We start from the raw sequence: 19,467 nt of genomic DNA, 5'->3' as shown, positions 1-19,467 counted from the left end.
CTTTTTTCTGTAGATAAAAATGATTGTGATTGTTTTTTAATGAAAATCAGTGTTCTCGTGCTGTAGCAAATAGTGATTATTCAATCTCTATCCCTCTACTCTGCATTATTCATGATTTTGTGGCCTCTGCTCTATCCTCTCCGTTGGTATTCCAATCTCACCCTGAGTTTTCTCAGGGTTTGGGATCTTTTGTATCAGATAAACTGGTTTATAAGGTAGTGTTTGAGGAACAAGTCTTGCTTAAATCTCACGTAATATCCAAGAATGTTCTCCAGGATTTGACCTCTTTGTGGATGAAACAATACTCTTCAGACACAATAACCTTGGTGTTTCAAAGCTGTAACCAGCACCTGTGGAGTTTTCAAATAGGCTCAGTGTTCCTTGGTGCAGTCTTCCTCACTGCTCCCACATTTAATTGCTTTGTAATTATACTTGTAAAACCTGCAATGGGATTACACATGGGGAAAGAAATATAATTTTTAAAATCACATTTCAGAATAGGAGGGGATTTATTTGAGCTGCAAGACAAAGAAAAACCCACCTTTCTTTCTTTCTTCGTTGTTGTCTTTGGAAGGCAGCCATCAGAGTTTCCTTGTCAGTAATACAGGGATTTGTAAATAGAACAAAGAGCTTCCTCACACCAAGGCACATTATATAACCCAGCACTGTCACCGTGTGTCTTCGCAGGCAGTTCCCTTGAACTTTGCATCTCGCTTCTCCTGAGAACAGTCTTCCACGCCAGCTTCAACAGATGTGGTTTCCTTTAGGAAAGGTTTTCTGTTAGGGTCATTCTGACTTCCCTTTCAGAGTTTTCCAGCCTCATGTGCTCTTTGCTCAAGGGATTACTGTGGTGGACACTAACTCCATATGCTACTGTTAAGCTTCTCCTCACCTGCTGGCTGAGCTGAATGAGTGCTGAAATCTCTGTTCCACAGAAAAATCTGACATTTCATGTTTTCGTGAATCAGACAGGAAAGTTGCAATTTCCTGTGAACCCAAATTCTGAGAAACATTTCAGAAAGCGCAAAATGGCCCCAGCACAGCCTTTTGTTTGGGTGTTATCTACAGGTTTTTATGAGATTTAAGCTGGCTTTAAACCCATCATGTTCCAAGTGATCCCAAATGCAACCAGGCAGCACCCACTATTCCCAAAGTGACTCAGGGAGCTGCGGTCTGCCGAGGGTGCTTTGCAAGAGAGAGGTAACACAGAGCCAGATGTGGTTTTCTCTTACCCCACGCATTATTCTAGTATTGGCACTCTTCAATTCCACCAGTGCACTCACAGACTTGAAGCTTACAAGCATTTTAATTCTTATTTTCCAGGTTCCTTGAAAACAAAGCCTTTTATAGTATATCTCTGAGGATATAACTCAATAGCTTGTATAGCCCTGGCATGGTACTTCCAACACATCGAGTGCATATTCCATGGCACTATTTTAAAAGTGTGCAGCTTTAAGACATTGTAACTAAATCAGGGCACAAGGCCATGCAGATCCTCTTATTTTATTATCATTAGAGCTGGTTTTTCATCTCTGGTTGGTTAGAAGAGTTTTGTAAATGAACAAGGATAAGACATCCTATAGATGATGTAGATCACCAAATGCAAAAGTTCACACTAGTTAAACTAGGGTGGTATCAGCTTGTGTGAAGGCAGCTTTGAAGCTGCAAAAGCATAGTGGGAAAAGCAGCCCTGCCCTATGAACAAGTGAGAAAAAAAACCCAAAGAAAACAGTGGAGCAAAAGCTGCTGCTAGCTGGTCTTCATGGAAAATGAAGATTAAAAAAAAAAAGAAAGAAAGAAAAAAGGAAGAAAAGAAGAAAGAAAAAAAGGAGGTGGAGGAAGGAACAGAAGCATACTTCAAGACCAAATTCTCATCAGACTAAAAATCAGTGTAACTCCCACATTGCAACACTTTGCAGGTCTAATAGACACAAAGCTGTTCCTTCACCCAAAAGCCAAAGATAAAAGTCACGGAAACCCATCATGCCAATTCTGTGGCTGATTTCCGGAGCAGAATCTCTTTAAATGTCAATGTTCCCTTTGTTCTGTGCACCCTTTATAATGAGTCTATCATCTGTTTGGTAAAAGATCCAGTGAAATATGTAATAAGGTTATCTCACCATCTCTATTGTAAAGTCGTATCTCCTCTTCCACTCATTAATTATTGTCTTCCATTTCCTGTGTCAGATGTGAATCAGAAAATAGGGACTCAAGGCTTGCAAGCTTAGCAACTTACCATATATTAGCTGAGCTGTGGTAACTCTCCAAGTGCTCCCTCTTAGCCCATAATAAATAAAGCCAGTGTGACTTTGCTATACACAGGCCTGCAGTCGATGCAGTTTGGATTAACCTCCTTTTATTGTCAGCTAAGTGGCCATGACAGTGATAATGGCCATGGCTCAGCTGATGTTCAGTCCTCATATTGCAAGACTTCGTCTTTAAATTCTGTGAGCAGAGCTCTACCAATATAACTATCTGGAAAGCTACAATGATTTATGTGCTGTCAACATACACTAAAAAAAAAAGGACAGAAAAGTAGCACAATTACATGATTATCAGCCAATGCCCCTCGGTTTGCAGTTTTTCAAGCATGAACTGCTCAAACTTTGGATCAAGAAGTGAAGCAATCTGTTTCTCAAGTGCAAACAGGGAAAAGTTGTATGAGTCTTCTAGCAATTTCAGGCAAATATATCACAGAAGCAGCATGCTTAGCCTTTTTACTGTGCATCTGTCTGAGGTTTCCAGTAAGATTTCTCTGATATATAGTAGGAGTCAAAACCCTAATCTCTTTTAGCTCTTTTTTATTGTCTCTGCAGCACTAACTTTGAAAAATGGCCTTGTCCCCAAAGAACTGCACACAGTCCGTGTAGGGATGCTGTTAAAATAAATGCTTTACATAAAAAATACTGCAGACGAACTCAGCTCTGAGGGTTTTAGAGCTACAACATATAGATATAAACCAGAGCAGCAAAGTATGAATGGAGGTCATACTCCAGTAGAGAAGAAGGGAAGTCCCCTGTCGGACAGTTGTTGCACACAATCTCTGAAAGCAACAACTCATTCTCTTCTTTCTCAGGGCTGCAGTGTTTTAATAAATGACTACTGTCATGTTAATGTCCTGCCTTCCTCCTCACTGACCTCAATACACACCATGCTGTGAAAAATGCATATTATATGATTGGCTCTTTGCAAATATTAAAATGAATACTATATGTGTTATGTTGGAAAGTTATGCTGTATTAATCTCTTTTGAGTAGTGTGGTAAATATGGTTTTTAGGCTATAGCTTTAACTTTTGTTAAATTTTAGAAGTTTAATAATAATGGTCATCTTATGAGCACCCCTCCCAGGAAATAACATGGGCTCAGAAAAATTTACTGTACAGTAACACAGCAGTATTCTATGGGAGTGCTCCCACAGCAGATGGAACAATAATTCATAGTGTGTGTTCAAATAAAGGAGCAACTTGCACTTCACTCCTGAAGCTCCAAAAAAGCTGCAAAGTTTATTTCCCCCTGTAGCTAACAGGTACGGGATAATTCCGCCTGCTGTACTCTTCTAGAGGCCTGGACTGAGAGAATATTTCTTAAAGCACCCCTGGAAGTGTCCAAGGCCGGGTTGGATGGGGCCCTGTGCAGCCTGGCCTAGTGGGTGGCTCCCTTGCACATGAAGAGGGGTTTGTAGCTAGATGAACTTTAAGGTCCCTTCCAACCCAAACTATTCTATGATTCTGTGAAAGCATCACACACATGGAGTGCTAACCCTCCTCTCCCCCAAACAAACAAAAGCTGTTTCCTATTTTGGAAAAAAAAATCCCAGAAGAAAACAATCAAATGGAAAGAATCTGAAATACTCATATAATGGTTGATTTACAAGAGGCAATGTAAAGAGGAGCTTTATGTTAGAAGAAACTCGGCCACATGAAAACTAAAATATTTGGCCACTACCCCCAAGTCTGATCTTAAACAGTCCCTGAGTCTCTAAACACAACTGTAAAAACATCCCGTGCTGCACCTCAATGTGTCATTCTATACAACAGGGCCAGGTTTTCTTCCTGGAAAACCAGGTCCAAAGGCCAGGAGGCTCTTGTTGTATTTGCACATACTAGTCCCTTTTGTTGGGGGATTTAGGTCACAAGAGTGAAGGAAAGGCAGCTCTGAATCACCTGGCTCTTGCACGTGTTGTGCAAAGGTTTCTGAACTCAACCTCCTTTCAAGACACACCCTTTGTTTGTTACTTTCTCTTAGGGCTTTTTCGCAACCCCATCCACTGCCAACACAAACAAGGTTGCAACATCTCCCTCCAGTCTGTCTTCCTGTGCTCTGCTCTAAATGTCAACCAGCCACATAGCACTGCTCACTTGCTTAACTGTGCAAAATACCTGCTGTGGCAGCCCTGTGCCTTGACTGCCTCCGGGAGAAAGTTTCTTGGGAATGGTAAGTGACAGAACCTGCAAGTCTGAGTCATGTTTATACCAGATACCAAGAGTCTTGCGCAGGTAGAACACGCGGTTGGCTTTGCTGAGCAGCCATCAAGCATCTGTAAGGCACAAGGAGAGGCTAAGAAGAGTAATTATCAGGGATCACAGTGGTACTAGAAGTTGTTTCTGCAACTGTGGTGCTTTCTACTTCGCTGCAGTGTGTACCTGTGCATAGAGAGCAGGGGAGAGAAGTTGCTGCCGTTTGAATGTCATTTATCAGTGCGAAACAAATTGTGGGACCTAGTTCCACTCCTAATATTTGGGATAAGTAGAGTAGATGTCTTCTTACTAAAGGGGCACCACAACACGTACACTGTGAGTAAGCAGGTAGAAAACACAGGCACTCTGGAGACCCTGTTAATTCCCAAATCTTGTCCACAGTAGAAAGCAGATATATATGTCCACTGAACAGAGGATATCTAGCAAGCCCAGGAAAATGGAGAGTGTGTGGTGCCTACAGTCAGCCATTACAGCACAGCTGCCCAAGGACTCCCCACAGACGGTGGAATACAGCTCTGCCTCGGTCCGTGTTTTTGGCTTGGCCTCCTGCTCGCTCAGATAGAGCTGTTCTGTGTGTGGGATGGGACAGCATCCTGTTCTCCTCCTGCCTGGTGGGCGCACTCGGGGCTGGACTGTCATCAGCCCCCGAGCCCCTGCCCAGCGTGGCACACCAGGAGCCGGGCTGTGGGTGGTGCTGCTCACCGGCTGGAGGCGGCTGCTTTTATCAGCAGCTTTCATCAGGGGGATTTTCTCTTAGTTCCTTCTCAAGCTTCCTTCAGCCTTGGATTTGCATAAGATCCTGGGTTAGGACTAATCTGATTCCAGGCTGGGAACATTGCATCAGGCCCAGTGAATCCTCCGTGCCAAACTGTCTCTGGTCTCTGGGTGTGTTGGCACTGGAAAACAAAAAACCGTGCAGGGACAAATGGTGGCTTGAATTTTCCTTAGTAATAGGAGGTGCCTGGCTTTGTATCTCATTCAAATTCCTGTGCTATGTGGCAACTCCCAGTCAAGTTTCTATTTGTTTACAGCCCTTGTAGCCAGGTGCTTTCCATGTTCACTCCAGGTTGCTGAAACAAGAAGCATGTCCAGCCTCCAGGGCTAATAAGAGCACATTGTCCTTGGTGGCAGGAGGGAGCACCTTGCCTTATCTATGCATTCCCTGGCAAGCAGCAGTGGTAGAGAAAGAGACATGTCTCACTGCCCAGGTAAGAGTATGAATTCAAGTCTCAGAATGTAAATAAATATGTGGCCATTCAGTTGGAGGAGTTACAGGTGACAGGTTGCAAGTAACCATGGCACCTCCTGAAGGGTTGTTCACTGTGGGCATATGGCCGATTGGCATTTCCAGGTCCCATTGGATTAAATTCATGAACATACTTGGGAAAGTGGGGGTTTCTCTTAAGGTTTTCACTTGACAGAAGAGTTGAGGATTAGCAGTGCCAAGTGTCTGATATAGCAATCACCATCTGTCTTGCTCACCTTTCCATCACTGCTTTATGGCCAAGAAGATGGCCTGAGCTCTTTATTTACTGCCAGATTCCCTTGCTTCAAGAACAATTTGGCATCCTGACCTGGAGCTGTTTTTTTTTTTATAAAATATTGACACAGGCATGTCCTACTGTAGGAGATACTATGAACATAGGGCTGTGATTGACACTGGGGTACAGGCTGCCCATGCCTCCAGATCCCTCAAGACAGTGCTGACCTACTGTAACACAGTGATTATCTCACTGCAATATTTAAAAATATATACTTCCTGATAAAAATGGAGTGCTTCACTCAATCTAGATCTGTCTCTGTCACTTCATTGTCCAGTCCCTGGCAAGCCAAATCATTCTACAATCTCTGAAACGGAAGACACAAAATCACCAATGGAACAGTGCTGATTGGGTCAGAGGTGCAAAGAAATCAGCTCTCCACTCCATGAGCCATCCTCCAGCTCACAGATGGTACAAGTGGGTACGTCCTTGGCAATTCAATCACTACTATCCCATTGGCTGGAAATGTTGTTATTTCTGATATTAGAGTATACATAGGCTCAGCCCAGATGCCAATGATGAAACTAAATGTGCAGTTGTAATGATGGAAAAGAAAAACTCCAGTGCTTTGTTTTATTTGAGCAATGCTCAAAAGTCAAGATATCCTGCTTAGAGCATTAAAAAGAACCCTTGTACTTTGTCCATTTACAAGAGACACAGTGGCTCTGCCTCATACCAGAATGTCTATTCCCTAACACCAGATTCATTGGAATAATAGGAAAAGAAAAACAATTGCTTTTTGTTGTTGTTGGTTTTTTTTTAACGTTTACAATTTACTCTTAAGTCCAGACATATTTTGGTTTTGGTAGGAGCTGTGCCACCTTGCTACTGAGATTGGCTTTCTGCACAGGCCTTCAGTAGGGGATTTTACTCCATGGAGAAGTTTTCTGTTTTGTTTGGGGATGTTTTTGTCCTGGTGACAATTTTTGGTCATGCCAAACCTCCACGTGAACATCTGTTACAGAGCTGCAGCCCCACCTTTCTCGCAGAAAGACCGAGAGCATTCCTCCCGCTCACAGACAGAGAGAGCGAGCTCTTTGCCCAGAATAACAGAGGCTTTCCTGGTAGCACATACCTATTCCGGTAGTCACCCAAAGGAGAAGACATGTTGGTGACAAGTGTTTTCCTTTTTTGTTTTTTTTTTTTTTTTTTTTTTGTTCTTTCTGTGGGGAAGAATATTAATTCCTACCCAAATTCTGTTTGGGCATTTTTGTTTGTTTGGTGTTTTGGGTTTTTTCTTTTTGGTTGGTTGGTTGGTTGGTTGGTTTTTTGGCATATTGCTGCTCCCTTTCCTGCAAAGCTGGCTCATGAAGCTGTGTTCCAAATTGTCTGCAGTGTGGTTTTGCAGTGTTGTGGACAGTGAGCTGGCCCAGGTAGCTTGTACCACTGAGCAAGAGAAGTCAATGAAGAGAAGAGTCTGAAAGTTTGACAGCTGTAGGAAAATGACTGTATATGATGATTAATAGAGAATATTTATGAATGCCTTCTCTCTGAGAATCAGGCTAATAGTAATTATACTTTTCTAAATCCTATCTATAAAGTCATCTACATTTAGGTAAACAGTCATAGAGATTTTTCTGTTGGCATAAACACAAGGCAGAGTCCCAGCTCTCAATCTTTACTTCAGACTCCTGGATGCCAACCTTCCTTCTCCACGAAGACAAAAAGAGAAACTGGCTCCAGAAAATATAGTCAGTGTTTACATTTTATTGAACCACTAGACATTGCTGTTGGCCACATCATGAAAACAGTGCAGCAAAGAGAGCCTTTCATTTGCCTGTGCTTGGCAGAAAGTGTCGTTCTTTGGTTACTCAGCTGAAGTTGACAAGTTGCCCAGTATTTTTATTATCAGGTTGTCAGCTCAATCTCACTACTGCCCTCTTAATTTATTATTTTGTATTTCAAAATCACAGGTATGACTCATTGCACAGCCAGAGGTTATAATGAAGTATCCCACTCATCCTTTAGCTCACCCTTTGTTCAAGACAATGCAGATTGCGGAAGGTTTCTGAGGAGGTAAGAGGATTGCAAAAGAGTCGAAGACTCCTCTTTTATCTAACCTATGTGTGGGCAGTGAAACTGCCTGATATGAAACCAGCTGGGTGCAAAGGTGGGCATGGAAGTTCATTTGTCATTGTGTCGAGGGTTGAAACTCAGAAGATACAGCAGCTGTCATTACAGATAGGCACCCAAACTTAAATCACCTCACCCCGAGGGTGAGTCCAGATAGACAGTCCTAGGATAACACACTTCTTCCAAGATTTCCTCTATGCTTTAGTTTCCAACAGGACAGAAGTTGAAAACCAAGCAGGCATTTTTCATTTTCAAAAAATCTTATTCCCTGCATTTTATGGTTTAAATCTGGAAATTACTCTAAGTGTCAGATTTTGCCAGCATTGTGCAAATAAGAATCCCGTGGCATTAGAGTTTTTGAAATATAAATACATGTTTCTTAGCATAAAGTGACACATCATCCATGTTTCTCTTAGGAGTATCTGGGATAAGCTGCTGGGAAGAAGGAGCACGGTTCTATTGGAAAGAATGTCTTGATGTTGATTATGAAAATGACGTGGAAGTCACAGGCTGAGTTAAATATTTTTCCATGGTGGAAAATTGATGGGAAAGCTTCCTGGTATCAACAGCTCATGTGAAACAGAGGAAGAGATCCTTTTATCACAGAAGAAGAGTGTCAAAATCCAGAGCTATTCTGAATCAATTTGCTCTTTTAATTGTCTTGTACAGACGTCTGTCTCTGCAGCAGAAATGCTGAGCTCATGCTACACGAAAACAAACCACATAAACTTGAGGAGATGCAAACACAATTTGTTCCTAACAGAAGGAGTTACAAAGCCACACACCCCAGTGTCCTGGCAACTCATTCCTTCCGCAGGGGGAAGGATCCATGTCCTATGTCCAGTCTCAGTACCCTGCAGCAGTGACAGGCAGGGGCAGAACTACTTGGGTACTTGGCTTTTTTAAAGCTGCAACATGGAGCTCTGGCAATGCCAAAAGTGTCCCTGGTCTGCTCTGTCTCATTGCTGGAGGGCAGGAACCGTGACTCAAAGGCTGTCCACTGGCAACACAGAAAACTACACCAAGAGCACTGGTTCAGCTCTGCCATATCCAATTTCTGTCAAGTATAGAATAATAGCTATCCAGCGAGCTGGGACATGCTCCAGCAGCATCAATAGGGTTGTGCTTCAGAGCATCCCTCGAGGTAGCAAAGAATTATCCCCATTTTATAAATGAGGTAACTCAGGCACAGGGATTAAAGCCAGAATGTTCTAAGCTGGCTGCCTACTACTAGGTACCTACACCCATATTTACGCAACTCGTGGCCTGATTTTCAGAAGGGCAGGGCAATGAAAATTTTGGCCTGAGGGGTTTGTTCACACAGAGTTTACTGGTAACAACACCCAGGATGGAAGCCTGGTCTCTGCTACCTGTCTTACACCTTAACCACTGAAAACATCCTTTCTACCACTAGCCAATAGTTGGTGAAGGCTCCTGAGTGTCCCAACTCACCATGCAGTGGTTCAGAGTTAGCAATGCAGTCTGGCTGCCTACGTGCTCTCAGCTAGAGACTTTTAAAGAGCAACAGCAGGAGTAAAACTGGTGAGATTTCTTTGCTTCCTTCTCAGCTCTTCAGAGCCCAGGCAGCTTGGCTTGACTTGCAGTACTTTGCTCAAACAGCACATCTGGTGTGTAAACCTCTGTTCTGCCTCACACATGGCATCATTATCTTTCCCCTCTGTCCCTTCACCATGTCCTGCTCAGGACACCTTAGCCTGGCAGAGCACCGATCCAGTGCAGAACCAGTAAAAGACCAGTAAGAGAAGGGAAAAAACTGGCCAGATGGATATCTGAACTCCTCAAAAGCACAAGCACCTATAAGGAGCAAGTTAGTCCCAGTGCTCCCTCACCTCTCTTCTGCACTCTCTTCCTGGTCTTTAACTGAGCCTCAGAAATAGCCCTGATTTATTGGACACTCTTGGGAAGCAAGAAAATAGAGTAAAAAACATACTCCCATACTATCAACTAGCAAAACCCAGGAGGCAGAGCACTTGCTGGCTGGCTACAATAGAACTTTGCAAATGTCCCTGCTAAAATCATCCCTGCTAGGGGCTAATGTGATGCTTGTCTTAGCTTGTTAGAGAGCCTTGCTGTCTTCAGACACGTACTTGAAAAACAACGCTGGTGGTTGGTTGCTACCTGAGGGAAGAAGGACAAAGGACCTCAGCTGTCTCTGTGGAATGGTCACTGGTCAGGTCACCTCAAGCCTGACCTGCAATACCAAGTGCATGCTGCAAATCCATTGCAGTCAGCCCTTGTGCTTTGTCTCATCTATGGAGTCCCAGCCACCTCTGACCTCTTCTTTCCCTTCCTTCAGGGCATGTCCTGCTCACGAGGCTCCAGCTCAGCTGCTCTGTAGCTTCTCCTCACCCGGAGGGAGGACAGGCAAGAGGAGGTGACAACCTTCAGCAAAGGTTAAGGCTGGAAAAGAAGGAAGTGTCAGCTCAATCAGGTCAGCTCAGCCAACCAACTGCTGCTGTAATCCCTCTGCCTCAGGTCCCTGTGCTGTTCTGTTCATGCGCTGAATGCTCCTATACGAGCAGCAACCTTGTCCACATGGTACTGTCAGCCTGCAGCATCCAGACAGGGAGATGTGGAAAAGGGGTAAAGAGGAAGCAGCTGATCATGAGAATCTCCCAGAACTCTTTCCAGATCCTTCTTTTGCAGTGTGTTTTGGGAGCATGGACTTCAAGATGGACTTTACTCCTACTGAAGTTAAGAAGTCCAGACTTTGCACCTTCTGATTTCTCCAGAAGAAGGCTGAGATCTAGATCTGAATCAATTCTTATGCTGGAGCTCATCTCCATATTCACAGCAAACCCAGACGGATAGAGAAGCTTGCAGTGACACAGCCCGAGTTCCTTCTGCCCAGGTCTGAAGTGCCTCTTTTGGGGTGGGAGCAAATGAGTCTCACCAACCTGTCAGCAACCAGGAGGAAGCCAGGGAACAAATTCCTCCTATTCAATAAAAGTTGGTGCTGCGTTTTATACAGCAGCCAGTGCATTATTCTGTGGTGAAAACAAACCCTATTCTTCTCTGCCAGATAAACACACTTTATCCTGTAAAGAGCAGCATTTCTGACTGTTCAGCAGCAGCCAAACTCACGATGGGAAAAATAACAGGTGTTTGTAAGACACTCCCTGTTTATTCACAGTGCTTAAAATAATTGCTTAAAAAAATCCAACAGAGATTTAATTTTCTATGCTCCCACATTTAAAAAAACAAAACCAAAAAAACCCCTAAGCTTGGCTCATAGTAGTTTGAAGGCAATTCATTATGAAAGGGGTGTTCTTTCTGTTGTGGTAGCAAAGAAATCTGCTTATGAAAGCTCCTGAGGAGCAGAATAGTAAAGCAAATATCTGCCTAGAACCAACACTTCCCTGTGCTTTTCATCAAGCTCTCCAGGTGGAAGCTTTTATTATCAAAAGATGTGATTTTATTGTCAAATTGGGATGAGCAGGGATTAAGCTCCTCCACTTGCTGCCCATCACTGACAATCGCCAACATTGCCTTTTATAAGGCAACGATGGCCTTGGGCTGGCCTATGCCCTTCCCTCTTGTTCTGGTGGTGAAACAGGAGATAAGTGCTCCGGGGGGAAAAGTATGTCTCAGAGGCACAAACCTTTCTTCAATCACTGCTTGCTTCTCCGGGAAATAACTGGCAATGGATCTTGATCAATAGACCACTTTCCAGAGCAATGGGCTGACACATGGTGCTGGAGGAAGAGGACAGAGACTCCCTGTCTCCATCCACTCTCCCCATGCACGCTTACAGCACAGATGGGGGACATCTCTGAGCCACCTAGAGAGTGAGGGGACTCTCAGTGCATGGCTACTGCCAGAATTTGGTCCTTGTGGTGGTAAATGTGCCATGGATAAAGTCCCTGCAGGAGCCACTCGAGGGAATGCAGCACCATCCATGTGGGCTACAAGCTTCATGAGACAATTGTGGTGGTCCTTTGCTCTCAGGACTTTCCCTTCCTATGGGGTATGGGTCTCCTTGAGTCTGGCCCCCTGCAAGCTGTTGGGATAAATCACAGATGCTCAGTAGCTCCCTGTGAGTCTGGAAAGAGCCTGGAAAGAGCCTGGAGCAATAGGAGCCCACCAAGCAACACCCAAGTGCTGTCCCACCCAGGTGCTGCTCCTGGTGGCTTCTAGACTGCCATCCAGGTTACTGGTGGATGTAGACACAGCCAAGACATCCTGATGCTGGCAGTAAAACACAGCCATATTTTAGATTTTATTGTTCCCACAAATTTGCTGGAAGGGTTACACAACCTAAACCGTCTCCCTGGGAGGGCTCACCTGTCTCTAAGCAGTGGACATAGAGACAGGCATCTGGGCTTTGTGCAGACGAGGGACTGAGCAGGGCTTGCAGCGGGGACAGGGCTCCCAGCGCTGTGGTTATTATCGGTGCTACGGCAGCAATCCCAGCTGAGACCAGGCTGTCATGGCACCGGGCTTGTCACACACTGCAGCCTCCGGCCTGAGCAAAAGAGACAGATGAAAGCCAGAAAGAGAAACAGAGGCACAGTGGAGAGCAGTAATTTCCCCGGGGCCAGGCAAGAGCGTGGCGTGGGTCGGTGTGGGGCTCGGCAAGGTGCCACTGGCACACGGGCTGCGGCGGCGACATGTCCCGCTGCACAGGGGCTCCTCCAGCAGAGGCTGGGATGAGGCAGCGGGCAGCTCCCGAAAGGGCATTCCCGCAGGCAGCGAGGAGGAGATGAAAGAAGGCGGCTGCAGTGCGTAGCGGGGCAAGATGAAAGGGTTCAGAGGCCGGAGGAGCAGAGACGGCGGTGACTCAAAAAGCGGAGCCAGAGGCAGCGACAGCCGCCGCGCACCGAGCGGCCCCGGCGCTGGACACAAAGGAGCGCAGCAGCAAAGCGCGGGGTCCGAGAGCAGCCCAGAGATCAAATCCACCCCGGGCCCAGCGAGACTGAGAGTGTCTGAGCCATAAAGGATCTCACACTGCTCCGCTGCCGGCAGCTCGAGGCCTGCGGGGTAAGGCAGGGCTTTATGCACACAAATGAAATACAACCAAGTCCTCTGCAGCTGCACTGGCCTGGGCAAAAAGCACAGAGATGGGAAGGATGGATAGGATAGGATAGGATAGGATAGGATAGGATAGGATAGGATAGGATAGGATAGGATGAATAGAATAGAACAGAATAGAATAGAATAGAATAGAATAGAATAGAATAGAATAGAATAGTTAAGGTTGGAAAGGACCTCTAAGATCATTGAGTTCAACCATTAACCTGACACTGCCACCAAACCATGTCCCTAAGCACCACGTCTATGCATTTTCTGATCACTTTGCAACACAGTGATTCCACTACTTCCCTGGGCAGCCTGTTTCAATGTTTGACAACCCTTTCAGTGAAGAAACCTTTCTTGCTATCTAATCTAAACCTCCCCTGGTGCAACTTGAAGTAATTTCCTCTTGACCTATCATTTGTCACCTGGGAGAAAAGATTGCCCCCCCACCTGTCTACAACATCCAGTAGTTGTAGGGAGCAGTAAGGTTCCCCCCAAACTTCCTTTCCTTCTGACTAAACAACCCCAGCACCCATCAGCTGCTCCTCCTTAGACTTGTACTCCAGTAAGACAAATGCTTTTCCAAGCAACAAGAAGCAGCAAAAGCCCTTTCTTAGGCAGGGTCTTACAGAAAAATCAAGAAGCAAAGCTTGTACCTTTGCTTTGGTGCCCGTCAGGCACCAAAACCCATGAAACCTTATTCAAGATGATAAAACCCACACAAAGTGGCTTTTTCAAGGCATCCAATGCCTTTCAGCCTGGGATCTATCTGTCAGCATGCCCCTGGGGCAGATCGACGTGCCTGAATCTCCTTTGCCAGGCAGGCAGTCACCGACCCTGTGCAGCATTTCATCTCCACTGGAGCGATACTGGTGACTCAGCACTTCCCCTACAAGGCACTGCGAGGGCCCTGCTCCAGCGAGGGGATTATAGCAACAACCCAAGTATAATAATGGTGTGGCTGAGCAGCAGGGATTTATGAGCAGGCAAAGAAAGTGAGAATTATAGGTGTCCAGTCCCTATGACAGAACCACCGTATATTTCCTCCAACAAAGCGTGTGACAACAGCTCCATAAATTCACATAGTAACAGAAGCGAGCGCCAGCTCATCATTGCAGCTATTTAAGGAGCCAAGTAGCACTCTGCTTATTGCAGAAGTTCACAGTTAGTTAAAAATAAGCATTAAAAAGTCACTTTTGGGCCCTGGCTGAATAAGGCTTTTTATTCATGATGCCCAGCATTGCGTTCTGCCTCTTCTCCTTTTATGCCTACACAGACTCTCTTTGGCAGAATTTCGTGTTAGGTACTGTCAGCTTCCTTCTGAAGGAGCTTAACTTAGGATGTGCCATAAACAATTGTAAAACTTAGCTGTGACTATGAAATACTTGATCCTTTTCAATACCAGCAGATCTGAAATGTGCTTTAAAAATTCTTTAGCTCCAGCCCATTAAATATCTAGGGAGAGCTTCCCTGAGATGTAATTGCTGAAGAGAATAACCCCAATATCCACAACATGCTGAATAGGTTTTTTAATGCTGTCTCATGATCAGATTATTTGCAGTACCTGTCAGCTAATGTGCTGTTTTTATTGCTAATTTAACACTTCTTCCTAAAGGGAGAAGGGGGAGAGGGTGAAAACAGCTCTTCACAGTGAACTGGAAATCAAAAAATAGCTGTGTGTTTTGTTGTCACTTCTGCTACTCTCTTTTCTAACGTATAAAGAGAAGCTCACTTTAAAATGACTAACTCCCCTTTAAACATGAGAAGTATCAAGTTTCTCTGAATCCCATGGCTTTTATTCTTTCTTCTTGAAGCTTTAGGAAAAATTTGAAAGAGACATCTCAGCTAGAAAGAAAAGTTGGAACTTTCTTAGGTTAGGGCTTAACATCGGCAGTGATTGGAATGTAATTTTCCTATAAGAAAAAAATCTGGCATCTCAGTGAAAAACTGAAAGATAGGAAATGGAAATTAAGGCTTGTTGTCTGTGAAGCTGGAGCTCTAGGGCCCCATTCTCCCCCAGGGCCTGCTGTTCTGCTCAGACTTGGTTTCCCATGCAGCACCTCGCACTCCTGCCCATTAATCCCCTTTTCCTGGGAGCCTTTCCTGAAGTCAGGACAACAGGTTGGAAACCTGTCCTTGGAGCCTGATGAGGACTTGGTGTGTGTACACTAAAAATTTGCTGAGACATATCCCATGACATTTTCCCAGGGTCAAAATTATTCAGATTAGCAAAGAGAGAGGAGATTCTTGTTTGGTTGGTTTAGTAAGAAAGTGATGCTTTGTACAGAAATGACATAACTTTGGAGGAAAAAAAAAAAAAAGATTTCTCAAGAGCCAGTTTAAAAGAAAAGTGTTGAATGGAAAATTTTCAGCCAGCCCCACAGAGATCCCTTCTTTATCTCCAGGTTTGGAAGAGCTGCTGCCCTGCTTTCTGTGGTGGCTGGTGTCACGTTGCATGCTCCTCCAAGGGCAGCAGATTGCTTATGCATTAGTTCTTTTGCATAATACCAGCAGTTATAGTGGGCTTGGGTGTTTGAGGGTTTTTTTTTACACACATTGTTTGCTGCTAACAAACTCAGGAAGGAAATTTACAGTCTTGAATGGGGAGTGAGATCTGCGAGACGTCCCCAGCAGGACTGAGCTGCTGAACCTTGCAGTGACTGAGCCAGCACAGGAAACATTTGTTCTGAGCAGCCCCATCCCCTTTAACCCTCTGCTCCAAGCACAAGGTTTATAAATGGGTCATGGTAGTTTCTTTTAATTTTGCTTTTGGGTTTTTTTTTCATTCTTTTTCTTGGAGTGTTTCATTGCTTTCTGTGTACAAGGTTATTTACTAGAAATAAGGGACATTAAATGGACAACGTGCTTGAGCAGAAAGTCTTGGGAAGGGGATACTCAGCTATTGTGGTAGAGCATCTACTATTCTTTGTTGGATGCTGTCATACTGGTTATGCTAAATTAAATGCCCTTGTTCTCCACCTCTGTTCACACTTTGGAGACCAAATATTGCACACTAAATCGGAGTGCATGAGAGAGCAGGGCTCAGATAGGAGGGTGCAGCAAATATGGAGGACAGAGAAAAACCATAAATAAAAGATCAACATGGGATTTCATGCAGAGATCTCTGTCTACATTATTGTATTTCTATCTGACAGCAGCTCTTCCTGTTCAGTAAATTCAGCCCACCTCATTGTTCCCAAACCTGACATGTAACGAAACCAATTAAAATACTTGCTAATTTAAATAAATAAACAAAGATACGTAGAAGATATGAGTGTTCAAACCTAGCAGCTTTTACTTGTGCATTTTTGTCTCCTCATTAATGTTTGTATGAAAGATGTTTGATTTGTTCCATATATTCAGCTTCTAAAGTTAATACCTTAGTGGTCTAAAGTGTTTGTACCAAAGCTAACACTGAATTTTCTCTCTGCTGCAATAAAGATGTAAATATGAACTGATTTATGCATGTAAACTATTTCCAAGATTGAGTTCAAGAACAATTTTCAAATAATGTTTAAAATGCTATGCTGGGAAACAGCACAGGGCACCTGTTAGTTTGTTCTGGCTGGGGAGACTGCATACACCCCTGTATTTCTCTATGCGTGTTTGTGTCTGGTACAGAGTCTCACATATTTTTAGTCATTATTCCATAGGATAATTTAAAAAATGCAGGAGTTCTGTACAGCTATTAACCCAGCCCCATAACCCAGCCCTATCTGATCCGAGCCCCATCTGCACTCACACGATCCCAATCTGATTTCCGCTACCTGCTCCTCTCTACGTGTTGCGGCACAGCTAAACTTTGTCTTACAGCAGGCTCCTGCCCCTATCAACACTTCAGCATGTGCTAAGCTCCATTCCCATGGCCAGGGCGGGTTGGTTTGCACACAGACAGTTAAGTGCATGTATAAATATTTACAGAGTTTGAGGCATGGTCTGCCTAATTAGGTTTCCATAGCAATTAGTCCAATATCTTGATTAAGACCTGAGGCTGCTTTTATTATAATAAAAAAATAATACAAACCTCATTATATTGAGATGATGAAACCAGAGCACTCTTACGAGAAGAGAGTAAATGTTGGCTCAGCAGCAGGGAATGGACTTAGCAGGGCACAATGATAAAGCAAATGAAGTTTCTGCTGTGTGGGGAAATACTCGGCATCCCAAGACACAGGTTTAAGATCTACTGAGGAATTAGGCATCTTTGCTAAGAGCAGCTATCGCTCTGTTTTTCCTGGATTTTAAATGTCTTTTTTGTTGCTGTTTTTAGCTAGCATTCTTGGGAAAATGCTGTTTGTTCACATGATAGAGAAATGCCTACAGTTTTGTCTTTATCTCAGAAATCTTTGAACAATTTTAAATATTAGTAGAGAACCCGCACTGGAAGTGCAAAACACAGGGTCAGCAGAGCAATAACTTCTTTGCTGAGAGAGCATTTTGTGTCTCAACAGTTACTAATATTATACATATTAATTACTGTGAGCAGCAATCCATGAAGAAATTACATCTACAGAGCAGTTGTGCTTCTGCTGTAGGTCTGCAGCAGACATAAGCAGAGAGGTCAGTGCTCCTGGCTGGTGGGACAGAGAGATGCACAGAAAAACTCCCCAACCTTGTTTTTCCACCCCACATCTGCACTGAGTCAATAGGAGGGGCTGCCACTAGCCCTGTAAAGCTCCAGCAACAAGTTCCTGCTTTACAGATACTGACAGCAGCTCCTACTGAAACCAGCCTTAAGCCAGCAGTTGACCAGTGTTGAATATGCTTTGACTTGTTTTGTTATTTGGACATCATTATTTTTCTTCCTGCTTCATCAGATTTCCTTTTTTCATACGAAGTTTCAATACAAACTAAAACTGTTCTATATCATTTAATGAAGTTTTTTATAAAGGGAAGATGCTGCAGAGTCCTGTTAGATCCCCAGCAAATCTAGATTAAGCAAAATGGCAGCTCATTAGCTTTCATGGATAGGCATTTAAAGTACTTAAGAGGGGACATAGAGCACTGCCCTTTACATTTACTTTGGCTCTAATATCAGATTAGAAAGAGAAAGGTTATTAAGTAAAGGTAATTGTCTGCTTTGTAGAGAGAATCTTTCTGAGGTACAGCCTGAGGCACTAAACTTTAAGAAGGTTAATTGTCTCATGGTGGAAGTCAAGCTATTATTGTTATTATGGACAGTTAGGAAAAATTCAGCCTGACATCCAAAGTCCAGTAACAAGTCTCAAAGATTGAGTTGATTGGCTGATAGTCACAGGACTATAATTAGAAAAATTGGCATTACAAAAATACAGATGAGGCACTGGTGAGCCCTGCCTGTGCAGATGTGGTACAGCAGCTGGAGCCAGAAAGCAGCACAGGGGTGTTCCGACAGCCAGCCAGGAGCTGAGCCTAGGGGAAGCCCCCGAGCTGGCTGAATGAAGGATGGCCTCAGGAGAGATTTCTGAGGAGGACATGATGCCAGCCTGTTATTGCTCATTCTCATACATGACAAAACAAAGCACTGGCCCTAAGAACTGTAGAGGTTTGGCTGGGAGGTTTGGCGCTTGCAGCTGATTCCACCCTCTCAAAGAAGTTGACATTCTGTCCAAAGTGCCCAGAAAATGATTAAAGGTTTTAATCCTCCTGGCTCTACTCATACCCATCCTTCACACCTTGTTCAAGCCCCCTCAGTGCCTCTGTGTTCCCTTTTCCAAAACGTTTTAAGAGAAACAGCAGGAGCAAGAAGCTCAATCGTGCCAGGATGTAACAATGAAAAACATGCTAAGGGATAAGTCAAGGCTTCTTCTGCACCTCTCCTGGGCACAGGTGGGGAAAACTGAATATTTGGATGTACAAAAATACCAAAATGTACATACAAGTGGTTCTGGCTCAGACTTACAAACTGCTAGCAGAAACCTCAGCAGGAAGCCCCCTGCAAACATCCTCAGAAATAATGTTTCCCTCCATTTACGAATATTTGATTCTGGTGGGGAGGCTTGAATAACAAAACTCCATCTCCTGGACAGCAAAGTTCTGGCTCAGCAGCTCTCTGTCCCCTCAATCACATCCAGACCTAAAGGAGAGGTTCACTTTCCAGCTCCCAACATTTCCATTGTATTTTTAGCCCTAGACTGGGGATTTCTCTCCAGGTGCAGGAAAGCCTTTTCACCCATGAATCCACCTCTGTGCCACTCCAGGTATTGTCTTACTTGGGTTTCAGCTCTCTGGGTCTGTGCAGGCAGGAGATGAGGGTTTTCCATCCCCACAGTTCTGTGCTGTAGCAGGGAGGGACTGCTGTGACCTACAGAGTGCTGGCAAAGAGCTCTGGGATGTTTTACACCCTAAAACCCTCACC

At 44.2% G+C, this 19,467-nt stretch overlaps 2 long non-coding RNA genes across 2 annotated transcripts; one reads left to right on the top strand and one right to left on the bottom strand.

The window, feature by feature from the left end:
* Window positions 1-38: 38 nt before the first annotated feature.
* On the bottom strand, window positions 39-2,568 carry LOC137479919 (uncharacterized). Its single transcript, XR_011002589.1, has 3 exons — window positions 2,237-2,568; window positions 542-1,327; window positions 39-441 (listed from the first exon to the last, which is right to left on the bottom strand). It is a non-coding gene; the product is annotated as an uncharacterized lncRNA (long non-coding RNA).
* Window positions 2,569-4,149: 1,581 nt separating this feature from the next.
* On the top strand, window positions 4,150-8,736 carry LOC137479921 (uncharacterized). Its single transcript, XR_011002590.1, has 4 exons — window positions 4,150-4,435; window positions 6,298-6,437; window positions 7,934-8,036; window positions 8,510-8,736. It is a non-coding gene; the product is annotated as an uncharacterized lncRNA (long non-coding RNA).
* Window positions 8,737-19,467: the final 10,731 nt, after the last annotated feature.

This window comes from Anomalospiza imberbis, chromosome 10, assembly GCF_031753505.1.
Source record: "Anomalospiza imberbis isolate Cuckoo-Finch-1a 21T00152 chromosome 10, ASM3175350v1, whole genome shotgun sequence".
Lineage (NCBI taxonomy): Eukaryota > Metazoa > Chordata > Aves > Passeriformes > Viduidae > Anomalospiza > Anomalospiza imberbis.
Note: the sequence above shows the minus strand (reverse complement) of the source record. Positions and strands in the feature narration are given on the sequence as shown.